The 26,028-nt window shown below is 40.5% G+C and overlaps 1 protein-coding gene across 1 annotated transcript in view; it reads left to right on the top strand.

Annotated features, from left to right (window-relative positions):
• Positions 1-201: 201 nt before the first annotated feature.
• Positions 202-26,028, top strand: part of CMKLR2 (chemerin chemokine-like receptor 2) — a 37,686-nt gene continuing 11,859 nt past the window's right edge. The window contains exons 1-2 of the mRNA XM_081095491.1: positions 202-305; positions 12,456-12,547. The gene's annotated coding sequence lies outside the window, so the exon portion shown is untranslated. The remainder of the gene's footprint in view (positions 306-12,455; positions 12,548-26,028) is intronic.

Below are 26,028 nucleotides of genomic sequence, written 5' to 3'. Positions count from 1 at the left end.
ACACACACACACAGGCCGAGCAAAAGAATTAATTGGGGCAGTATGCTCCTTGCTTACTTTCCTCCAGGAAAGCAGGGTGAATTTTTATGGAGGGTGGAGGAGGAAGGGAAGAGCCACATTCAGAGGAAACCCAGCATCATTCTCCTCTCCAGTGTCATTTCAAACAGCCAGATAAAAGCCAAAGGAGGAAGCAGGGAAAGAGTGCACCACGTAGCAGTTCTGACAACCACCCTGCGTTCCAGTCTGCAGCAGGGAGGTCACACCCAGGCATCACAATAGCTCCTCTGCTTTCAGAAAATTAACTGGTAAGTGCTTCTTGTTTGTTTTTCAAGGGATGCATTTGCAGCTGACCAGATGAGGATTCCTGCAGACAATGTATGTCTAAAGCAGTATTTGGATTAACTACCAGCTGGCAATAAAAATAAAATAAAAAAAAAGAAAGAAAAGAAAAGAAAGGACGAAAAAGGGACGCCTGATAGTTTATGAAACACTTTAGATGAAGGTTCATATTCTTGGTCCTGATAAAAGTGTTGAGGGAAGATCATAACAGGCATTGCTACAGCTGCTGATTAGATCTAAACTCCTGAAAGAGAGAGAACATAAGGGCACAGAGAACTTGCTGTAATTTCCTCAGCTTTTACCTAGGAAATGGTTCATAAATGTGGATTTTAAGTAGTTGTGACTCAGAAATAATCAAGCATCATTTCTGGAAAGCCCACTGTAGAGAAATCTAATAGGAGAAAATGGGGCTCTGAGATGAAAATTGATTTTCCCTCCTTAGATCACAAGGTAAGAAAAAGTTCTAAATTGAGCTGTAATGTAGTTTGGCTGTGTGTGTGTTTCCCCCTCTCTTTTCAGAGATGAATAGCTTGTGGTTCTTCACAACAAACTTTTTGTTGTTGTTGCTACTTGAAATCTCCTAATCGATTGCCTGTTCGAATGGCTGGTACCTGGGCCCTCCTAATGGAGGACTAATGGCTAAATGCAGAGAAGTAGCTGGGGGGAAAGGTTCGGCTAACTCGATTGTTCCTATGGTGGTCAGATAACTGCGAGCAGCAATTGCTTTCTGTCTAATGGTTTATCATTTTCTTCAAATGAAAGCTAATGAAAACCAAATGAAGGTTTGATAATGGAACTTTCATCAGCAATAACTCTTAAATTGGCCCTTTTCGCTTAAAACAAACTCATTCACCCAATCTTCCATAAACTTGTTGCTAAATTAATCCACTATTATAATTTTTTGTTTGTTTTGTGGGAACAATGGCCAAGGGACCTTTTTCTGGGTTTCAAATTACCTCGTCCAAGTAATGCCTTTTACTGGATAATTCTTGTCATGTTTGCACATCTTCCAGACACAAAATGGTTTTTGTTTTTTCCGTGGCCTTTCTTTATGAGTTTATCTGAGACGTATTTAGTTTATAAAAGAATGTCCTACATTTCCTTTGTTACTTTACCGCTAATTGCCATTTTCCTGAGATATATATTTAACCCAACATTCCCTTTTCAAAGGCCACAGCACTGGGAGTTGTTTATAACTTTAAAAAATTAGAAGCAACCTAAATATCCAACAGTAGAAGGCTAGTTAAGGAACTTTTTATGTATAATCTCAAGGAAGTATGTTGCAGTCATTAGGAAATCATAATTTGAAGGGTTATGTGGCATTGTGGATGGGTGCTTATATTGTAATGTTAACAATGATTATAATGATGTAAAAAGTAAACACAGTTGAAACAACTGTAGGAAATAAGCAAAATTGAAAATAGTTGTGTTGGACTAATGTTGTGTCAGGAAGGAAAACTTTCCCTCTATCCTCTTAGGTGCAGTTGCTGAGGTCCTGTGAATTAAACTGACAAAAGACAGATTCGTAAGAGAAAACACAAATTTAATCCCATGGTTTTATATTTTTATTTATTTTATTTTTTTTGTCTAAAGTTTTACATAAGTCTCCTTTTTCCCCAACTGACCCCCCCCCCCTCCCCTGCCGTTTGTCTCTGGATCTAATCTTGTTCATCAAATTATATTCATCATTATATGCCACATATGAGTGAGACCATGTCATATTTTATCTTTCTCCGACTGGCTTATTTCGCTTAGCATAATGCTCTCCAGTTCCATCCATGCTGTTTCAAATAGTAAAAGTTCCTTCTTTTTTATAGCAGCATAGTATTCCATTGTGTAAATGTGCCAAAGATTTTTAATCCACTCATCCGCTGATGGGCACTCAGTCTGTTTCCAAATCTTAGCTATTGTAAAATGTGCTGCTATGAACATAGGGGTGCATAGTTTTATTAATGTACATAGATGAGTTCATAGAAAAATGTGACTATAATGGGAGGGTTAGAATTTGGGGCTTATAAACCATCTTAATAGCAGAAAAGAAAGGGGGAAAAGGCACTTCCAGGAATACAAGTGACTTCTTAAAAAGAAAAGGGGAGGGGGAGAAAGAGTATTTATGGGGAAACACAACTCCTGAGCTCTGACTTTTTAATGAAAGTTAGATGAATCCTTAGGGGAATAGGTGGACAAGTTTTTGTGACATGTCTGTTTAGGTGAGGTATGCCTTATCTCTTGTGATCAGAGCCAATCTTCTTCCCTGGTTACTCCCAGGAAAGAGATTTATGACCGTTGAGTTCCTCTGGGACCTCAAATGCTTTCTGCTCAAAATAATTTTAGTGCCACAGTGGTATATGCTGGACCCCTTCAGGTGATACATCCCCCCCTCCTCCAAACTTTCTCTAATAGTCCATTACTTTTATAAATTAGAAACTTTCTAATATTAAAAATTTCTATTATTTTTCTTCAGGTCTCAGTTTTCATGTATACCACATAAAGTTAAATCTTTCAATCTGGTCTGGACTCCAGTTCTAATTCACCTGGTTTCTTTGGTGATGTTAACTTTAGTAAAGGTTTCTACCTCAAATAAAACTTCTAATGAAATTAATAAAAGCCAAGACAACAATAAAAGCTGATAGTATAAAAATTTTAAAGGTTAAAAATACAGACTACTTAAATGAAGATTACTAACATCACATTCTTTGATACTGGACAGTTTCCAACTATGTCTCAAATCTAGGTTGCACAATATTTTAGAGTTGCTGTTTTGAGTTTATCTGTCTCCAGAGCTCTGATTCAACTCTGTCTCTAACTTGTTTCATGCCTCAAGAAAGAACAAATTCTTGGGACCCTGGTTTCCTTTCCTCTAAAAGAAATCCAATAGGTTAGGTTTCTCCCAGCTTTTCATCCCCCCTACCACCTTTTTAATCGCTGCTTATTAAGTCATTGCTCAGTGTGAAATACAGAATGGGTACTTAGCAAATACAGTGGGTACCTAATGCATGTTTAGTGAGATACACTTTTATTCAGACTTTATTTTTTATATCCAATTATCATAGTATGCTCTGATTATGCCACTGCTACTGAAAAAAAAAAATCTCTTCATTGTTAAAGAAAATGGTGCAGTAGGAGCAAACGGCACATGATTCGGGCACCACATTTTACTGGAAATTATGCAGTCTTCCTTTCAGGCAAGAGAATATTATTGGTCAATGGTTAATTTGAGGGTGGAAGGGCAGGGGTTAAATGAGGCCTGGCTTTGCCTGTGGAAGGGTTTCTTGTGTGAAGCAAGCTGACCCCGGGAGGAGCCAACATCCAGCCTTGGTCACAGTGGCCCCTTGTTCAGCAAACACAATCCACTGGCCCATGTAAACCTGCGCGTGAGAAACCCTGCATTCGCCCAGCGATTTGCTGCAGGACGAATGCACCTAAAGACTTGGTTTGTGGTAAAGGGGTTCCTGCAATCAAATAAATAAGGCATATTAGAGCTTTTGTATGGGTGACATTTCGATTTGTTCTGTTTTACAAATATCTGTGTTCACCTCCATGCTTAAGCAAAGGAAGAGGGACGCTGGGATATGTGGTTCCTTGTTTGGAAGTCTGTTCTTTTCCATGTTTGGAGGGAGGAGAGGTTGTTTCTCATTAACTAAGAGAAGCCATCTCTATGTGTCACATTCAGTCAGGCAAATATTGACTGAACCCTCAGCCAGTGTGGTGGAAGACGAAGTGAGGGCTTTAACGGGAGATTCTTGCCCTACGTGAGCTTAGAGTTGTGCTGTGTGGAGGACGGAATTGAGCTATTACACTAAAAAGATTTAAGAGCGTGCATTTCCTACAGGATATGGAGTTCAGAAAAGGGAGGACAGAAGTGTGCAAGTTAACAGTTCCTGGAGGAGGTGAGACAGTGAGAGAGGTGGGTGTTGGTGTCCCATCAGAAGGCAAGTGAGATGAAAAGATCTGGACTTGACTGAGCAAACGATAGGGTGTACCCAGGAGAAGTCCTTCTGGCCTGAGGAGCCCAGAACAGCCTTTGACCTCTGCTAGGAGAGAGGGTGTGAGAACAGCATGCAAGTGCAAATGTAAACCATTGCTTTCCCTAAAACATCAGGGCAAAAACAGCCCTTTATTTTGGGTCTTCCATAACAAAGAAAATCATAGTAAGAGAGTTCTCCAGCCCACTATCCTCACTTCATCCCAAAGTTCTACCCAGCTTCAAGGCAAGTGGCCAGTTCTCTGGCATACCCCGTATGGTCTTGGTGCCCAAGAGGAGCAAACTTATAGTTCACCTTCACCTCCTAGAGCAGCGGTTCTCAACCTGTGGGTCAAGACCCCTTTGGGGGTCGCCTAAGACCATCGGAAAACACATATATAATTGCATATTGTTTTTGTGATTAATCACTATGATTTAATTATGTTCAATTTGTAACAATGAAATTGGGCGTCACCACAACATGAGGAACTGTATTAAAGGGTCGCAGCATTAGGAAGGTTGAGAACCACTGTCCTAGAGGCTCCAGAAATACTTTTTACTGAACATATATTTTTTTAACGGGGCGGGGCGGGAGGGGGTGGGGTTGGGGGAGGGAGGGCATCATGGAGAAGGACTTTGAAAGGAGGTGTATGCAACTTGTCAGCCTGAAAAACAGAATCCAAGCCAAGGCTAATATGTGTGAGGTTGAATTTTCATAGGACCAAATTATCCTCACTGTGATAAATACATGGAAAATAATTCATATATAAAGTTAGGCCATTGGACCTGGAAGAAAGTTCTTATAGATATGACATCTTTAATTCTCACAAGGAAGTTTTCTTTGGTGGTTTATAATGACATACCTCTATTTGAGTAGGAAAAATCTGGTAGTTGAACATCCTGCCTAATTATACCACTAAGAGTTGACATAAATTTTTTTTTTCACTAGCTTGTACCATATAAAACGGATATTATTTGACCTTCACCATTTTTGACCTAATAGAATGAGAATTTCTTATGCTTTAACATAAAACATAGATTACCAATTTAATAAAAGTAGTGAGATATGTTCATATATAATTGTTTTATTATATAAATATTTGTTTGATATGTGTATTTTGTTTGTACACATTGTATAATTAACTATATTTGACATTAAACTATAGCAAGCATATAGTTTTGATACTGAGAAAGCACTTCCTCCTTCATGCACTACAATTTTATTGAGCATCTATAGCATTTCCTGTACTCTACTCTGTAGTTGAGATGTGAGGGTGAGTGAAACATAGCCCCTGCCTTTGAGGCTTTCACAGTTTAGCAAGGGAGATAAACACATTAACAGAGAGGTTGTGAACAAGGGTTAAGAAAGAAGTGTTTGAAGTCAGACAGCCCCAGAAGCCATGTCTGGACTTTACCACTTTTGCTAATTGCCCAACCACTCTTACCCTAATAGAAATATAATAGTAAATAATAGTACCTCACAGGATTGTTTTGAGAATTAACTGTGAAAAATGCATGTAAAGTTGCTTAGACACTTAACAAGTCCTCAGGAAATGTTAGGAGTTACCATAATGTGTTAAATGATATTATGTAATTAGGTGTGCTTGGTATTTGCTTCCTTTTTAACGTAGATAGGTGAACTGGTTTTAATTATAAGCAATACGTGATTAGACAGCCATGTGGTTTACAGGAAACTAGTTTGCCCTTAATAGCAATTTGAAGAAAATTCTCCATCATTTTCCCTGTCAATCAAAAATCCTGGTCTAATGAAGTGGCTGAACAAATTTAACACCTCTCAGGAGTGAGACGAGCTTTCCTAGGTAATCAGCATTCTTTTAACACCTTTCATAAGAAGAGGCTCTGAGCACAGGAATGAATGGAGTTGATGATAATTACGAACTTCTCAAACTCACCTTTGCCTTCTCAGACAAAATGAAATATTGGTTATTGTTGAGATGCCCATCAGCATGAATGCCTTTTATCAAAACCCACTGTACTGTCTTTCCACCAGTCAGTGGATATTATTGAGGTCCGCTCTTTGCCAGAAACTGTGGTAGGCTCTGGAGTATAGAAGTAAGCTAAACTGCAGCCTGGTGGTGTTACTGGACATAAGAGGGGCTCATCTTCCCTGGTTGCATGTGGAAGTGGGGTAATTGGGGTACTGTTGGATAAGCATTTCTGGAGGCCCCCACGGGAGGATGAGATATGGTAGAAAGCTTTATTTCATGGAATTATGCCCCCGGTTTCCAAGTCCCATTTCCCTTAGTCCAGTCATAAAAGAAATGTAGCTAGGGCTTCAGTAGAGCTAAAATCAGAGCTAATATCCAGGGTTTCCTTTCCATGTTGGACCCAGGTCCAGTCCAGCACCAGGCTAGCTTAGCCTGTGGTTCCCATTTGTAGTCCATTAGTCCATTGCATGTGGGGTCCCCAGGGCTATGGGCCATAGGAGTGAATGCAAAGAAGCAGGAGCAAAAGGACCCCACCAACCAAGAGTAAAGTGCAACAAGAGCCCAACTTCTTTGTTTAGGGGATTCTGTATTCCCAAATGTTTGAGCACTTGCAGTGGCTACACCCATTCTGGCCAACCATCCCTGACCCCAGGTGTGATTTGCAAGCAAGTGCCTTTCCTGTGTCACCCCAACTTTACTGGGCATGTGTTTATCTTCCCGTTGTTGGATCCCTTCTCCCCCATCCTCCCATGATCTGCTGGAAATGGGCCAGGATCTCCTGGGAGTGTGAAATTGCAGCTTCCTGGTGGAACTGCCCAAATGACATGCCTATCATGTCTGGCCTTCCTGTTGCTCCTTTCCTTTTATTAATAACTAGCTCATTACAATGGGATCAGTGGGGGAGAGACATTTAGCAAATAAGCATTTAAGTATATAACTAAAAATTATAAGTGAAGAGTAATAGGGATCCAGATTTAAAATGTGGGATAGGCTTGTGGAGGTTAGGAAAGTAACATGTAAAAACACAGCTTACCCTTTAGAATTGTTGGTGATTTTCTCCTTAATTCCAAAACCACTAGCAAATTCAGAAAATTAAAGCTTAGTCAAATCAGTTGTTTGGTTACCTTATGGAAAATACTAAGTTGATATAAATTACGCATTATGTTGCCCAGGTGCAAAGATAATATTAAACAAGACTCTTCTGCTTGATTGTCATTCTCCCTCCTACGAGCTTTCATTTCATTAACTCTATTCAAAATAAAACCAGTCGCCTCTGGAATGATTTTACATAATCAACACACAAAACATATACTTAATTACAGTTGCTTACATGCTCTGACCAAGAAGATGGGGGAAATGTAGTAAAATGGCTAAGCTCTTCCTACCTTGTCAGGGAGGGATGCCTAGCTCTGGAACGATATTTCATGTATAAATATGGCATTTCTCTATTGTTTGCCTTTTGGTTTGAGAGACTGCATGGGGAAGGGGTATGTCAGCACACACATGAAATTGCTTGTCTGAGAGGTTATAATGCACCACTCTATGAAAGTGGTATTTTCGGATTTTCTCAGAAATGGATTACATCTCCCAGAATACAGAAAGGGGGAAAAACGATTGTAGAGAGTATTTCTCCATTTTAATTTTACATTGGGATATTTTAGAGACATTCAGTCATTTGTTTCAACCTGAAATAAACAGAAGTTTGGTTTAAAACAAATCAGCTCTTTTCTAGCCATGGCAAATGGAACCTGCTTGAAACCTCTGGCTGCCGTTCAGTGATTTCTTTAAAAATGACCATTTTCCTCTTTTTATGTTTTTCTCAAGCCATCGGTAAATAATTTATTTATCAAATTTAAGAGAATGCCCCAACGGAAAAATTTTTTGGAAGAGCTGATGTTTTTCTTGCTAAGGCAGACAATTGATGTGTTCTCTGGCTAGCTGGGTTAGCCGGCAGGGAGATTACAGCAAGGAGCCCAGCCATGTTGTACTGATCTTCCTCACAAGAAATGAACTCATCAACACAAATCATTTGATGCAAAAACAAATAAACTCCTTTAGTAGAACATTATCACAGGATCAGAATGTCCTACGTTTGGACAGGAAGCAATGAGCACAGTTCAGCTTTACCGTAACAGCAGGAAACCACTAGTTTGCTGCTCACATTGGTGTCTTTTCAGCTGATGTTTTCTCTTAGGATGAAACATAAATCCAAAATGTTATCTGAAGTAATCACAAATAATATCATCAAACGAACTCTCTGACTAGAGCCATTGGTCATTAAATTAGCTAGAAACCCAAGAATTTGCTACCTTTCAACAGTCATATGTTAGTTATGTGAGTTATTTCACAATCCACCCTAACAAAAAGACTGATAAAGTGAGGTAACAGCAACAGCATCTCACACTTCTTCAGGCCTTAGTCTGAGCCAAGCACTGTCAATGGTTTGCTGATGGATTTTCTCCCCAGATCATTGATGAAAAAACTAAATCGATTGTAATAATAATTTTTAAAAGGCCCTAACCACTTTGGCTCAGTGGATAGAGCGTCGGCCTATGGACTGAAGGGTCCCGGGTTGGATTCCGGTCAAGGGCATTTGCCTGAGTTGCGGTTACATCCCCAGTAGGGGGTGTGCAGGAGGCAGCTGATCGATGTTTCTCTCTCATCGATGTTTCTAACTCTCTATCCCTCTCCCTTCCTCTAAAAAGTCAATAAAATACATTTTTTAAAAACGATGCAGTACATGTGATCCCTGCCTTTGATTTATTGAACATCTTTTCCTCCTTTCCTTCTGAATTCTCAGCCAGAGCTCCTGTAACAAAAGACAAATTAACAGATTTAATGTTTATTTATATTAACTATAAACAATTAAATGCATACAAATTACGTAAGACAAATATAATTCTATATAAAGTTTATATTAATTTTTATATAAAAGACAGAAAAGCATACACAATTAATATTAGTGGTAAATGACCTGAGAGCCTTCCAAAAGAAGGCTTTATAATGAAGGCCCGAAGAAACGGTTAAAGGTGAGTGTTTTCATGAGTGTTTGATGAAAAGTGGAGAGTCATGGAAAAATGTGGTGGGACCAAAGGGTTATGAGCTGAGGGTAGTATGGGGGGAGGGCGGGGGGTGGGGGAAATGTAGCAAGGCCTGTTTTTTCAGATTCCTGGTCCCTCCGGCTTCTGAGATAGGACACTCCTTTCCTCTGGCTATGGGAGAGGCACCTCTCACATGCGGGTTTTATGACCTGCTTCAGGGGAAATCCAAAAGGCCTCTCTTGACCCACTGTTTTCTCAGATTCCGTCAGCGTAAAATACTTACCAGGCCAAGGTGCCTTATTTTGGGCACCTGAAACCCGGTAGTATCTATGTCGGATGGAGGGGAAAGCTGTGAACCTACAAGTAAGAAGAAAATGGGAAGTAGAAGAACACTACAAATAGAAGTCAAACAGGAACTAGGAGACAGAGATGGAAATTGCAGTCGTAACAGATGACTGCATCAAGCCGGGAGCTTCACTTAATTGCCTCATTTCATCCTCGCAGCTGCCCAATAAAGTAGATAGTATTATCCCTATTTTACAGATGGAGAAATTGACGCTTGGAGCTTTTAACTCATTTCCCGAGGCCACACAGGTGAAAAAAATGGCACTGCAATTAGAAAGCAAGGTCTGTGTGACTGCAGGGCCCTCGCTCCTAACTGCTGTAAAACACTGCCCGGAAATGCTTGTGATCGCTCACATCCAAACACTTTGGTGAGAAGGGACTGGGGGGAGAGAGGGAGGCCGAACAACTGCAGAGACCAGGCGGCAGAAGAGAAAGAAGACCGACTGCAGAGAGCTATGTAGAAATAAGCCTCAAGTCTACATAAACACCCTGGAAATATTTAGATACCCCGAGGGAGAGATGAGGCCAGGACGGTCACAGATTAGATATAACTGCACGTTCTTTGGGGCGGCTGTGAATTCTCTTTATCCCACGGTGCTGAGGCAGATAGTATCCTCAGGCCAGGGAGGCATTCTGTGTTCTCAGATTGCACTCAGGCAAAGCAGCACATCTAACCAATTATTTTGTTGTTTGGTGCTGGCTGGAACATTGGTTTAGCTCCCTTCCTCTGTTTGAAAAGCTGCAGCAGGGATTAAAGTGGCCTCAGTCTAACTGGAGAGAGGGAGAGAGAGAGAGAGAGAGAGAGAGAGAGAGAGAGAGAGAGAGAAGGAAAGCTGAATATATTTGAGTGCTGTGTTAAATATTCTAACTATGCAAAACAACCACATTAATCTTGCTTATGGGTCCTCAGTTTTTTCCCCAGTGACAAAAGATAATTTTAAACAGGTAAATCATGACTCATACAAATATGAAATTAATACGTTTCACAGGTTTTAATTAACTCATTAGTAAATGAGAGAATCAGTAAAAATATTACATGGATTAAAAGGAGCATTCAAAGTATCACACATATATAGGCCATCAAGAATGTTGAAGTGAGTTTATAAACAGTTGCAAAACTGGCCAGTACTCACAAGGCAATAATCAATTGCGTTCTACTAGATACAATTCATTTGTATTTCTGTGGACAAAGATCATTTGCAGAAATATCAACTCATACAACTATAAAATACCTCAGAGACAACGACAGGCAGAGAGAACCTGAAAAGGCACCCCAGCTAGGGTGTCCAGGGAGCTTTTTGCACATTGTGAAGCCTTTTACCATGTTTACTGACAGACCCTAAATATACTGGAAAAACAGTTATCGTTCTGCATATGTAATTCAGTATAAAAAAAATACTAAACCAAAACTCACAAATTTCATAATGGAAGTAAAACTAGCTCCTTTCCAGAATTTCTTATTGCATACTTTTAGATGAATCCATGGAAGCTAATGTTTAACTGCTTCTGCTTTACTGTACTAACTTTTGGAATAATACTACTCCGCACCCGTCAACTTAGCTATTGGCCACACTAGTAACATCTGTAATAAAGTTCTCTTATAGGCCAAACCTTAGTACAGGCCAACAGCTGAGTATTAATGAAATAATTCTAAGAAGAAAATGGAGAAACATTATATAGTACTCTCACTATAAATGGGGAAAATATCTGAAATAAAACCCAACCATTAATCATATTTCTCAGAGCACCTGCATATCATAAATCATGTCTTACAGTGTAAGACCACGGTACTGATTTTAGTTCTAATGTTTCACTACAATGTGTCCAAAAGTTGGGCAATGTGGTCCTTTTTAAGCAGTTTAAGATGCCACCTTAAAAACACTTCAGATGTTTGCTGGGTGTGTTAGTTAAAGAGATAATTGTTATTATTCCATGCAAAATAGCTAATTATAAATCTAAACAAATTATTTTAAATAACAGTTGCCTAGGGAGCAAGCAGCTCTCTAGATTTGAAAATGAGGTGAGCCCTAGCCGGTTTGGCTCAGTGGATAGGGCTTCAGCAGGCAGACTGAAGGGTCCCGGGTTCGATTCTGGTCAAGGGCACATGTCCAGGTTGTGGGCTCAATCCCCAGTGTGGGGTGTGCAGGAGGCAGCTGATCAATGTTTCTCTCTCATTGGTGTTTCTATCTCCCTCTCTTTCTGTCTGAAATCAATAAAAATATTTTTTTAAAAAAAAAAATGAGGCGAGGGCCAGACAAGAGGATAAACATGAAAAATTGAAGGCCTCATGCCCTGGCCGGTTTGGCTCAGTGGATAAAGCATTGGCCTGAAGGTTCTGGGTTTGATTCCTGTCTAGGGCACATGCTCAGGTTGCAGGCTCAATCCCCCAGTGTGTGTGTGTGTGTGTGTGTGTGTGTGTGTGTGTGTGTGTGTTGGTGAGGGCGGGGGCATGCAGGAGGCAGCTCTCTCATCATTAATATTTCTATCTCTCCCTCTTCCTCTCTGAAATGAATAAATATATATTTAAAAAATTGAAGGCCTCTTGGCTATGCTTTGTTCAGCTTCCTCTGATTCTGAGCTGGAAGTGGAAGTAATGAGTGGAAAGGTAGAATATAAAGGATGGCCTGAAATGACAGCAGAGTGTGTCTTAGGATGACACTTACCATTAGGACTGAGACCTGTCAGCCACCAGCACCATCAGCAAGCCCCCAGTGTTTGCCAGGAGGTCACGATCCTGGGAAGGCTGCTGTTTTATGGTTAACACACACATCCATTATTAGGTCAAAACTAATGCACCCTATTTCCACATCTATTTAGGTTCCTCTCGGTTCTTGCTCCAATTCTGATTTCTGCATTCTGACTCCTGGCTCATCGTCTCCTGCAGCTGGACTCATTTCCAGGCCCCTTGAGTGAGTATTGACACGTGGCTAATAAATTACGCGATGCTTTCTGACACATGGGTTCATATAGCCTTACGATCTCTTTTCTTCAAGTGTGGTAGAGCCTGGGTTCTCCTGGTTTCAAGTTAGCTTGGTCCTGTGTGGTGAGACCTCCCCTCCCAGGCCCTCAGCTGCAGTTGCACTTCTTTCCTCAAGGTCACTCTACCTAAGGGCCCTGAAGGGCTAGCATTCAAAAGCTCTCTGCCGCTCCCTCCTGGAGCCCAGCAGTGCTATCTCCAACTACTTCCTGGCTCAGGTCCATCCAAATTAACAACTTGATTGCTAAAATAATTCTAGAATTCATATTCTCCCAATTTGCGGTAAGAAAGAGAGAGCAAGCAAAAAGTCAAATCAAATTTAATTTTGGTCTTAATGGTAGGCGTTGATGTTTAGTAGGTAAAATTATTAACTTATACCCAAATCATATTTATTTCAGCTCTTTCTCACGTGTTATTTATTTTATTTTCTCACTTGTTGTTTTAATAGATATTTATTGAGCACATTCCATGGCTTAGGAATTGTTCTAGCAACTAAGGATACAGCAGAAAATAAAAAAGAGAGAAAGTTTTGGCACTTAAGAGTTTACACTGTACATCTAATTGAGTTTCTTATAATGAGGAAGTAAATAACTAATGACTTAAAAGAGGGCTACTTTACAGAGGGGAAAACTTTAAGAGTCTAATTGATATGCTAATCTATGTTCTCTCAGTTAATCACAGACAGAGTAACCATTAAACATGGGGCAGCAACTTGAAATAAAGACATAGTGCTCCAGAAGGTATAGTCTTGCATAACAAACATCCTGGCCCCTATTCCCCAACCCCCACACACACAACTTTTCTTGTGAACAAATTCAAACATTCATAGAAGTTGAAAGAATAGTGCAGAGAACAACCATATCCCTATCATCTAGATCAGTTGTTAATATTTTGCTATATCTGGTTAATCTGTAATTCTTTATATGTAATATATAAATATATATTTCTTATTTGAAAATAATTTCAAGATGACAGAAAAGTTGCAAGTAAAATACAAAGAATTCTCTCATATCCCCTCTACTTAGACTCACCAATTGTTAAAATTTTGCCCCATTTGCTTTTTTATATTCTCTCTGTATGTAGTTTCTCAGACCATTTCAGAGGAAGTTGAAAATATCACGCTCCTTTCCCCTATATATTTCAGTGTCCATTTGTGAAAACAGGGACATTCTTTTACATAACCACTGTACACTTATCAATTACAGGAAATTTAAAATTGATTCAATATTTTTTATCTAAACTACAATCCATATTCCAATTTTGTCAACTGATCCAATAATGCTCTTTGGGCATTCAATTTGTCTCCAGTACAGGATGCAGCCCAGCATCATATGTTGCATTTAGTTGTCATGCCTCTTTAGTTTATTTTAATATGGAACATTTCCCCAGCCTTTCTTTGTGACATTGGCATTTTTTAGGGAAACAAAACTTTAAAAAACAAATTCTTCATTTGGAGGTTATTTGATGTCCATCCGTGTGACAGGTTGAGTTATCCTAGAAGACTCTGGGACAGAGTTTAATGGTCAAATATTTATTAGATTGTGCCCTTAGGGTCTATATCTATGTGTGAAAGGAAGGTGGGTGGGTGGGGGACAACTGGGCAGGGGGAGAAATTGAGCTGCAGGGTAGGATTGACAGCCATAGCCAATTCTAAAGCTAAAATTGACCCTTCAGAATTGTCTCCCATTGGGCCAAAATGGCCGAGCCTTTGCACTTCCATTTCAATAATCATTGAAGGGCATGACCTTGGACAAAGGTGGGGCACTATATGTAGTAGCAGCAGTCCCATGAGAGCTGCTAGCTGGAGGCTGCTCTTGACTGCTCTCCCAGGGCCTAGGGCAGTAAGTTTTTCCTTGAAGGAGGAAATATATTGCTATTCACCACATTTCATGATAAAAATCAGGTTATACATTCCCAGCTTGACAACTATGATATGTATATTTTTTCTGAATCTTTTGAAAGCAAGTTGTAGACCCAGCCCTAAAAACTTCAGCATGCACTTCCCAAAAAAGAATGTTCTACAAAACAATATCATTAACACTCCTAAGAAAATACTTAAACATTTTTTTGTTTAGTGATTTTTGAGAGAGGGAGGGAGAGAGGGAGAGAAAGAGAGAGAGAGGAAGGGAGAAACAGAGAGAGAGGAAGGGAGAAACAGAGAGAGAGGAAGGGAGAAACAGAGAGAGAGGAAGGGAGAAACAGAGAGAGAGGAAGGGAGAAACACCAATTTTCTTGTCCCACTCATTGCTTTCTTCTTGTATGTACAACCAGAGATCAGACTCTTAACTGAGCTACCTAGCCAGAGCTGAAAAATACATTTTTTCTTAGAGAGAGAGAAACATTGATGTGAGAGAGAAAGAGAGAGAGAAACATTGATGTGAGAGAGAAACTTATCGATCAGTTGCCTCCTGTATGCTCCCTGACTGTGATTGAACCTGCAACATAGGTATGTGCCCTGACCAGGAATCAAACCTGCAACCTTTTGGTGTAGGGGACAGCACTCCAACCAACAGAGCCACCTGGCTAGGGCTGAAAAATATGTTCTTAACTATATCCAACTCATATCAAATTTCCACAATTATTCTCAAAATATCTTTCATAGCTTTTAAAAATTAGTGTCTAATCCAGCCGTGGGCAAACTACGGCCCGCGGGCCGGATCCGGCCTGTTTGAAATGAATAAAACTAAAAAAAAAGAAAAAAAGACCGTACCCGTTTATGTAATGATGTTTACTTTGAATTTATATTAGTTCACACAAACACTCCATCCATGCTTTTGTTCCGGCCCTCCGGTCCAGTTTAAGAACCCATTGTGGCCCTCGAGTCAAAAAGTTTGCCCACCCCTGATCAGTGGTTACATATTACATTCCGTTTTTGTATCTTTTCTCTTTTAATCCGGAATAACCCCTCTATTTGTTTTTCTGTGACAAAGATTTTCTAAAGAGACCAGGCCTTATGTCTTGAAGACCCTTCCTACTTTTCCGAGTGTTTTCCAAATTGGAAAGTCATACGACGATGTCATAAGAACTGAGAAAAATACCATTTGCCTTTTCTTAGATGATGTTAAGTACTTAATGAAGATAAACCAATTTTAAAAGATGTGGGCTGTGTTTGCTGGAGTACTAATTGAAGTCCTACTTTTATATTCATTATTAATTAAATAGAATCATTAGAGAAGTAAGGATATAAAATGATTTATTATAACAATTTATGGCATAAAATTGAGTTAACTCAGTGTGTGTGTGTGTGTGTGTGTGTGTGTGTGTGTGTGTGTAACCAGGTTCTATTTCATCGTCACATCTTCTGACAAAGAATGAAACAAAATTAAAAGCCACTTAGTATTTTGTTTTGTAATTTGCTTGTAAGAACAAGAAATGGAAGAATCACGTTATCTTAGCCCATCATATTATATTGTATTACAATCATATTATATTGTTCCTAAAGCTTCCTTAGTCCTTTAAATGTAGCACTCTCATTATAAGCAGCTTTAATCCTCTTAAAATATTATGACTCATTCATTATAACAAATTAAGAAAGACACAACAATCTTTTTGGATCCTTTCCAAATAGGCTTCTTTAACTACTGTCCTTCAATTGAGCTAGTTAAGAGTTTTCTGATGGAAAATAATTATATCTCTGCTGCATATTAGTCAAAATACTTTTGCAATTTGCCAGTGGCCAACACCTTGACAACTGGCAAGAATATCTTCTTCCCTTCCTCCTTTCTTCTGTCCCTCCTGGTTCCTTTGTTCCTTTCTTGTATGGAAAAAATTTACTGTTAAAACTATATGACACGACTCATTTTCTACCCAAACTAAGATATACCCCATAAAAATTAAGTGGGAAGCATTCATGATAAAAGATTACACAATTTTATATGGGATAAATATAAAACTGGAGATTTAATGTTATGAGCAGGATAAGATATAATAGAGAAGAAAAAATTTTTGCCTGTTTTGAGCCAGTCTATTTTGATTCAGCACCATTCCTTGAGTGCCCTTTCTCTGCAAATCCCTGTACTGGACGTTTTAGTGAGCCACAAATGCAGTTGATTTATTGGCCCATGCATTCATTCGTTCATTCATTCATTCATTTTTATAGTCTCTAGACTTAAAGCAAGTTTAGGAAGGAGAAGGAAGTGGTAGAACAATGTACATTTTCCACAGGAGTTTAACTATTCCTCTTCTTAAATTTCATAAGCCTAATTTTTTTAAAGAATACCATGCTGCCCTAGGAGGTCTGTCTCAGTGGATAGAGCATTGGCCTGCAGACTGAAGGGTCCCAGGTTCGATTCTGGTCAAGGGCACATGCTTGGTCCTCAGTGTGGGGCATGCAGGAGGCAAGCCGATCAATGATTCTCTCTCATCATTGATGTTTTTATCTCTCTTTCCCTCTCCCTTCCCCTCTGAAATCAATAAAAATATTTAAAAATAAAAAAGCACCATGCTATTTGGGCCGAGTGGTTTCCAGATGCATCAAGTATGCCTATTCAAACTCCCTATTGAGGTGACATTAGTGAAAATAGCAAAGTAAGGACCTCAAAAAATTCTTTCCTCCACAAAAGCAACAAGAAACTGGCAAAACAATCAGAATCAGCTTTTTTAGAACTCTGGAAATTACCCACAGGCTAGCAACAATTGAGGAGTGTTAATTTAAAAAGCGAGAGAAGGAAGGAAGGAAGGAAGGAAGGAAGGAAGGAAGGAAGGAAGGAAGGAAGGAAGGGAGGGAGGAAATATATATATATATATATATTTCAGAGAGGAAATAGAGAGAGATAGAAACATCAGTGATGAGAGATGTGGGGCCTCCTGCATGCCCCACTATGGGGTTCAAGCCTGCAACCCAGGCATGTGCCCTGACCGGGAATCGAACCGTGACCTCCTGGTTCATAGGTCAGCAGTCAAGCACTGAGCCATGCTGGCCGGGCTGCTTTGGGATATTCGTTAAAACTAACAGCCTGCATTCTAGGTGACAACCAGCAGCCTGGCAGCCACTGAAAACAACAGAAAGGAGCTAGAGCTCCATCAAAGCTTCATTTCCAGAGAATTATTATATGACCTGTCTGGTGGCTCCCTAAAAAACCTCACTTGCAAGCTGTCTATATTTGACCTAACTCAGAGCTTAACCAGTGTGAAAAGCTTTTTAGCCATAAGCATTTGTCAAAAATAATTACAGGCAATTACTTAACTTTGCAGCTGCCTGAGGTGACGGATACCAGTTGGGGCAAGGCATTAAACTAACCAAAAGCTTTGAAAGAGAAATTGGAGAATGAGACATACAGAGGGGCTTTGAAAAGCTCTGACATATACCCTGGAATCAAAAAGGCCACATTCATGTATAGGGGTGTGCTCACGTCCAGGACTCTGTGCATTGCTAAGACCCGAAAAGGCCCTAACCTCTCATCTCTGGATAACTTGTGACTCTGTGCAAGTAGAAAGTGATGGCTAAGGCCGAGTTGAAATTGGGACCCTAACATGCACATGAGCCCTTCACCAAACACTTGGAGAGTTATTGGTTCGAAGCATTTCAGGAAATTTCCAGGTCCAACATTTTACCTTCTGCACTTTACATGGTGGTAACAATAAAGGAAAGGCCACATGGGCCATAGGACAGCCAACGGCTTTGATATTTCTCTGGATTCTTGCTCCCATTTCAGTTCAGGCCATTAAGGATTTTACTTCCTTTCTTGCTAGGTCAGGTATACATTTAAAAAGATGATTTTCACCTCTTTTCCACTGCTATTAGAGATTTTAGAGAATATCTAATAACCATATTGTAAGAAATGTAACTCCACCCAGCTTTTGAGCTACTACTTTCCTATCCTAGTCTTTAGGAAGGATCTACCTGTACGCTCATTTGATACCTGAATATAGTAAGGAGCAGAGTTGTGCAGACTGCAGTGGCTGTTTAGTTGGAGGATCCCACTTGTCTCTTTCTATGCAGTCAGAACAGGCTTCAACCAGCTTCCATTGTCTTCTTATCCTGGAGGGGACCCAGGTACTCAAGACCCTTCCCTGTCTCTCAGAAGCTGACTCTCCTACCCACTTCTCTGGTCACAAATCTCTCCGACTTCCATATTCTTTTTTTTCTTTTTTAATCCTTACCTCAGGATATTTTTTCCATTGATTTTTAGAGAGAGTGAAAGGGAGAGGGAGAGACAGAGAGAAACACCGACGTGAGAGAGACAAATCGATTGGTTGCCTGCTGCACGGCCTGACCAGGGCTGGGAACCTGCAACTAAGGTATATGCCCTTGACCAGAATTGAACCCGGGACCCTTCAGTCCACAGGTTGACACTCTATCTATCCACTTAGCCAAACAAGCTAGTGTCCAACTTCCATATTCTTTGCTCCACAAATATTTATTTTTATCTTAAGGACTTTACTATAAATCATTAGGGAAGAGTCAATAATAGAAACATGATCAATATGAGACATTTACAAGCATTTCATAATTCTGCACAAGGTCTCATAATCATGGTCATGATTTCATTCTAAGATGAGTTCTGTCTTCCAATTTTATTCGCTTATGGTGTTAGTTGCTCCATATTTAGGTGCAAATCAGAGAGACCCTGTTTTCAAGATGACCGTTCTTCCCAGTCCAAAGATGTGACCAAGCCTCTGGGTGCTATTGAGACATAAGTGTGCCCTTCTGAACTCCAGAGGACATTTTGACACATCTGAGAATTACCAGATTGAATGAAACCCAAATCAATCATCCTCTGTCTTGATCAGGAATATTATGGGCATTGTTTTATAACTAGAGGCCCAACTTCTGATTGTGGACTCATTTTAACCACCTGGTAACCAAGGCTTTATCCCCTTTTGAAGTTTTGATTTGATTTGATATGTTAGACTTTCTTATTTTCTACTCCTCAATTTTTAGCTTTTTCTTTCTTTCATATTTTCTATATCATTGTCTCTCTGTGTTACACTTTGGGTAACTTCTTCAGATAAATCTTCTAGTTTACATTCTTGTAGGGAGCGGCTCTGGAGTTAAGCCTCAGACTGACCTGTGGCAGAGTCATAAACAAGTCCCAGCTTAGAGGGCAGAGCCCTCTTAGCATAATTAAGCTTGACCTTATGGCTGCCCCCTAGTTCCTTCCTAGGTAACTAATGGGCTGTGGGAGGTGCAGCAAGTGCTGCCAAAACAAGTGAAACTCACAAGAACATCATAACTATGTTGACCACTACCTTGTTTTTCTCTAACTATAAAATAAAGCCTCAGCTTGCTAGCTGGAACCTTCTCTGTGGCCTCATCCAGGCACAGGAGATCCACCGAGCCCCAGCTATATTCTGTTTGTCCATCTTTTCTTTAATCCGTCACCACCCTTCCTCAGGCTCACTGAACCCTTGGCTGTGCTGGCACGGCATACATTCTCTCTTCATCTGGGTCTAAGCTACTATTTTGTACATCCATTAAATTAAATTTCAATATTAACTTTGCAATTTCTAAAAGTTCTACTTCATTCTGTATAAAAGTTTGCTGTTCCAAAGTAGATATTCTGCCTAAAATAACAGTTGTTATTAGTGCTTCTATCTTTAGTATTCAGGTCTTTTAAAGTGTTTGCTGCCTTTCTGTTTTCTCATGTATCTCCAACATCTCATCCAGTTAAACAGACTCTGAATCTATGATCTTTAGCTATGCTGAGTCCACCCTCTTTCAAAGAGAGAACTCACATTCCCCAACTAATAATGGCAAGTTGAAGAAAAAGAATAAAAGCAACCCTGGCCAGGTGGCTCAGTTGGTTGGAGCATCATCCCAATGTACCAAGGTTGAAGGGTTGACCACCAGTCAGGGCACATGCAAGAAGTAACCAGTGAATGTATAAATAGGTGTAACAACAAATTGATGTTTCTCTCTCTCGCTCTCTCGCTTTCTCGCTCTCTCTCTCTCTCTTCCTCTGTCTTTCTAGAAATCAGTAAATAAAATTTTTAAAAAAAGAATTACAGAGAAAAGAAAAAGAATAACAGTAACAGAAATGGCAACCAGCTCTTTGGGGCTAAATATTGGACATGAGGAAAATTGTTTTCCTTCTCTGTTCATTACATATGGAAGAAATTTTCTAGTGTCCTCTCTTTACCCTCTTTGCCACCCAATCTCTCTAAGAAACTTAGCAGAGGCATCACTGTGTATATGCATTGATTGATAGAGGACTGGCTAAGCCACATAATAGAACTGTACATCCTGACCAATAGCCAGGAGAGCCATCAAACTTTATCACTATAACATTAGAGTAACCACAACATAATTTCAGGGTTGGCAGAACTTTAGACATCATCAAGTCCAGTCATGTTTAATTCCTCATTTCCTGTTACAAAATCCTCAATTTCTAGTTGCCTCTTTAAACATCTCCAGTTATAAGAAATGTGCCATTAGCTGACACAGTTTTGTCTGAGAATGAAAATTCTATGGGTTCTTTCCACTGCTATTCACTACTGTATCTCTAGGGCCTAGAACACGTAGTAGGTGCTCAGTAAATATTTATTAAATGAATAAATGCCCATTTAAAACGACTATAATCTTTAGAAAGTTTTGCCTTATATTGAGCTAAAGGTTTCTTTAGTTTTACACTCTGGCAGATAAAACCCTCTTCTCTATGCTAGCCCTTGAAACATTTGAAGAAGTGACCCTGCCCTTTCTTTTCCAAGATAAATAGCTTCCACCAGTTCATTCAATGCTCACCACATGACATAGTTTAAAGTTTTCTCTCCATCATGTTCCCTCTCTTCTGGACATGCTCCAGTTTATCATTGTTCCTCTCACATTATAATTCCCAGAAAAGAATACAATACCCCCAGGTGCAGTCTTACCAGTTCCAGTAGAGTTGGAGAAATACTCCCCCATTTCTATTAAAAAGCTCAAGGAAACTTTACTTTTTTCTTTAAATCCTCACCTGAGGATATTTTTCCCATTGATTTTTAGAGAGAGTGGAATGGAGGGAGGAGGGGGAGAGAGAGAGAAGCATTCAAGTGAGAAACACATCGATTGATTGATTGCCTCTCATATGCACCCTGACTGGGTTGGGGATCGAACCTGCACCCAGGGTACCTGCCCTTAACCAGGAATCAAACCCTCCACCCTTCGATCCTCGGGCCAAGAAAAACCAGCCGGGGCTAAATTTACTTTTGATTATGATTATGATTTAAGCTGTCACATCTCTTTCTTGACTCACATTGAACTCATTCATGGTCAAGGAGAAAGCTTGTATTTGGGCAGAAATTTAGCATGTCTTATGGCAGAACAGGTCACCAAAGACACTAATCTTTGCCTTCCATGACTAGTAGTGTACATCCCATGGAAATGCAAGTGAAGGCAGTTGATTGGCATGCTTCCCGGGCAAATCACATTGACTTCCTTCTCATGCATGGATGGTTAAAAGGCACTGAATAAGCCATTAGTCCTTATTACGGATCTCTTTAATATAGGCCTACCAAATCCATTTTAGCAAAATAATTCAGGGCCTGTAACTGTTGCTTAAGCATATCATCAGCTAGGAAAACCTGTCGGAGAAGATGATGTGCTTAGTACTGTAACTGGCATAGAGTTCAGTGCAAGTGTTGCTTAACAAGTGACTTTTGAAGTGGCCGAAGACAGGTAATTTCTGAAGAATCCTCTGGACACTGCCTTCCCATCCCATTCTCCAGGTCAGTACGGGAAAATTGGATTTTTTTTAGAAGTCTTAGACTGGCTATTGTGAATTTCTCTTTTCAGAACCTTCAAAACATTATCTTGAAAGCAAGCTAAACTAAAGTGTCTTCAATTCAAGATGTCTGTGTTTACTATTAATCTGACTCTTCTTAGGTGGTTTTAAAGATGAGCTTAGAATTGCCAAGCTTTTTTGCTTTTTAATAACTAGTCAGAAGTTATTGAACACCGTTTCGGGGAATCAGACTTTAGATCAAAATGGTTTGTCTGACTTTGCCTTGTTAGAGAAAACTCTGTGAAAAGCAGAAAAGCTATAGGAACTTTAAAAGTAGAATTTTTAAAAAGAAATTTTATTGTATCAAGTGGATTGTCACTGAGTTCCTTCCAAGTGTCCTATCAGGAACGAAACTGCTTGCAACTGTGCTTCAGTGAAGGAATATTGTATTACTTGTACAGGTGCCAAGATATTTTCTGATTACTTTCTTGGACTTGAATACCTTGGAGAAACCCTTGGCTTTGACTTATTCAAAATACTGGGACCATCGGGACAGTACAGACACATGCGTACATCCATTCTTTCTTATAAACCACCGTACTTTAGTGACCTTTAGAAGTCACTTTTCTTTTCCTCAAGTACCAGACCTCCATTTCTGAGACAAGGTTGCATGGTATCAAATATGAAACAGAGATATTAAATAAATTAACATTATTTACTGCAAACGTACTGTGCCCAGAACCAATTTGCAAAATAATATAGTTAAGGGGTCTCAGAAGTGGTTCTTTCCTTGAATTTTTACCTCTGGTCAGAGGGTAAGTAAATGGAAAAGATGGCAAAAGTGAAAATGAGCTTCCAGTATAAAGAAAAGAGCTCTTAAAATACAGTCATGTGTTTCACCATGGAACCAGTATCTTTTGCTCCCCCCCTTCCTTCTTCCTTGTCTTTCTCCCTCCCCTTACTCTCTTCCTCCCTCCCTCCCTTTCTTTGATATCAAGAAAGGAAGAGGAGAAAATAAAAGGGGTTTGAGCTATATGCACAAATGTTCTCTCCCCCTGCTTTCTAGTTACGCAGACTTCAGTAAGAAGAGCTAGTTAAGAAGTGGAGATCCTGTTGCCTCTGCAGCTCTACAGCTGTTTTTTGGGCACTGCTGCATGTTTATAACCTTTTCTCACAGATGTTACATTTTATGAAATGTGACTCATTAGGGTGGTACTGGTATCTTTAAATGAAAAGAAGTCCCAGAGGACTGAGTGATTACACAAGTCCGGTTCGCTCATAACCTGAAGTATTTGAATTGAATATATTCGGGGGGCGGGGGGGGGGGGGGGCGCGGGGAGCAGCCATACTTAAATGAATTAGATAGAGCAATGACCTAAAATTCATTCCTTTCTCAGGGAGGAATGAGGGAGGGACAATATTCTTGTTTGGGGAGGTTTTGTTTTCATTTGCAGAATGTTTTTAATCTGTGTAGGCCTTTTGTTTTGGACCTTGGTCCATATTTTGGGTCCAATGTGCAAAAAGTAATAATACTACTAGAAGACATTTTTTGAATGCCCACTCTGTGCAAAGTACTGGATTTAGTGCTACTCGGAGGCACAGAGAGTAGTAAAAGAGCTAGAATACATTGACCTGTCACACTTGAGCTTCTCATAAATGCAAAACTGCACGTCAATCTGTCTTTTCCAGATGAGGCACCTGGGGTCCCACGTGGGAAGGTGACTCATCCAAAGTCATGCAGCTAATGACACTCAGAGCTAAAACTTAGAACCATCTCTCCTGAGGTCCCATGTCCTTTCAACACACCAGGCTAGAATGTGAGGGCGATCTGGCTGCGACATCTGTCACCCCATTGATCTCCAGGGTTGATTAGGCTGATCTGGCTGGCTAGGCGGGTGCCCCCTCCTCCCTCACCGATCCATGTGCGTCCCTCCCAAAGCTTCGCACTCGGTAGAAGAGAACGACCTTCTTCCCCCCCCTCCCAGGAGAGGACCGGTCTTCAGTCAGGAGTATACGAGTAGCTGTGCTCCCCTGCTAGAACCTCCAAACAAGCTCTCACCATACCAGGCTACCTAGTACCCGTGGACTTAAATGGGTCAAGTGTTATGGCAGGTGGAGAACTAGGGTGAGGTGATCAAGGCAAAATTTTCACAGGTGCCCAAACGCTTAGTAATCTCACTTAATGCAAAAGAAATCCATGCTGAACAATAGATCAAAATCTTCAATGAAGTCAGGATTAGACTATTTGCATGACCCAACCTCACTTGCCTCACCCTAATCTTGGTCCTATGTCATGCGATCTGAACTTTTGGGTGGACCAAGGGGGAAACTAAGAAGAAAATATTCCCACAGCTGGGAAAATTGTAAAGGAATTCCTGAATGTATAGAGTGAGGTGTTCAGATTTTCAGAGATGGGCCACAAACTGCCCACAGTAGTATCCTGAGATAAAATAGCTCATTTTGTTTTGTCCTTAAATTTTTATTTATTGATTTGAGAGAGAGAAAAGGAGAGAGAGAGAGAGAGAGAGAGAGAGAGAGAGAGAGAGGAGCATCGATTTGTTGTTCCACCCATTTATGCACTTTTGGTGCCTCCTGTATGTGCCCTGACCTGGGATTGAACCCACAACCTTGGCGCATTGGGACGATGCTCTAACCAATGGGGCTACCTGGCCAGGGCTCGTTTATTTTATTTTAATAAGAAACTGACACTGAAGAGCATGGGGGAAATCTCAAGCTGTGACAGTGGGTCATGCCAACCACTAAAGGGCACCTTCCCCATAATGAACCCAGAGTCCTGAAGGCCTCACAGTGGGGTTTGATTGGAGGGCTTTGACCGAAACTAGAAACTGAGTTACAAGTTTTCTTTCACTTCTTTTATTTGCTTCAGTCTCATCCGTGTCCTGTGCCTGAAGGGTTAAGCCAGGGACCTGGATATACACTATTTGAAACTACCCTTGCCCTTCGAAGGCCAAGAAGCCACAGTGGGCTCCGGGAGGAAAGGAGAGGTGCTTGGGCAAATGCAGGCCTGTAGGCTCATGTCCAGTCGAGTTCATCACGGGAGACCAAAAGGAGGCTTGGGGTTTAACCTGCTGTGGGGCAGTAAAGGCTATGCGTGCGCCTGAACAGCTTCAGCATCCAGCTGCTGTGGGCAAGATGGAGGCTGGCTCAGGTTCCTGGCCTGGCAGTGTGGTTCTTCACTTTCCCGCATTTTGCCGTGACTTTAGCAGGAGAGTCAGAGCCAGCCCCAGGGGTAGCAGAGATTCGGGTGAGTGTGGGCCTCTGACACAGGTGTGACAGGAGCACAACGTCCAAAGCTGTTCTCAAACGCTGGCTCCCCTAGGCCTGGAGGTGAGGAGTGGTGAGGAAGAGGCAAAGGAAGAACCGAGCAGCTTTCTCTTTCCGAGACCATTCTCAGCTCTCTCCTATCTAGCCACCCTCATTTGCAGGGAAGAGGGGTTCATTGTTTTTGTTTCAGGTTTTTCTTCATTAAGCCACAGGGACAGCTCTAGGGGGAAACACACAGTAGAAGTATTCTCTACATCAGCATCAGAGAGGATTTCTGTGCTTTGGGTGCTTACAGCAGTTAAGAACCTGAGCGTTTAGAAATTTGGATAAGAATTCTAACCATGTCAACTTGCCAACCAAGTGGCCTTTGCAAGTTCTTTAATTTTCCTCACCTTCAGTTTTCTAATCAGTAGAGAATAAGGACTCAAAAATAATATCTGTTGTCACAGATTCTTGTCCCTAAAGGATGACGTTAAAGGTCCCGTTC

The sequence above is a fragment of the Myotis nattereri genome (assembly GCF_964212035.1).
Source record: "Myotis nattereri genome assembly, chromosome: 7".
NCBI lineage: Eukaryota > Metazoa > Chordata > Mammalia > Chiroptera > Vespertilionidae > Myotis > Myotis nattereri.
Note: the sequence above shows the minus strand (reverse complement) of the source record. Positions and strands in the feature narration are given on the sequence as shown.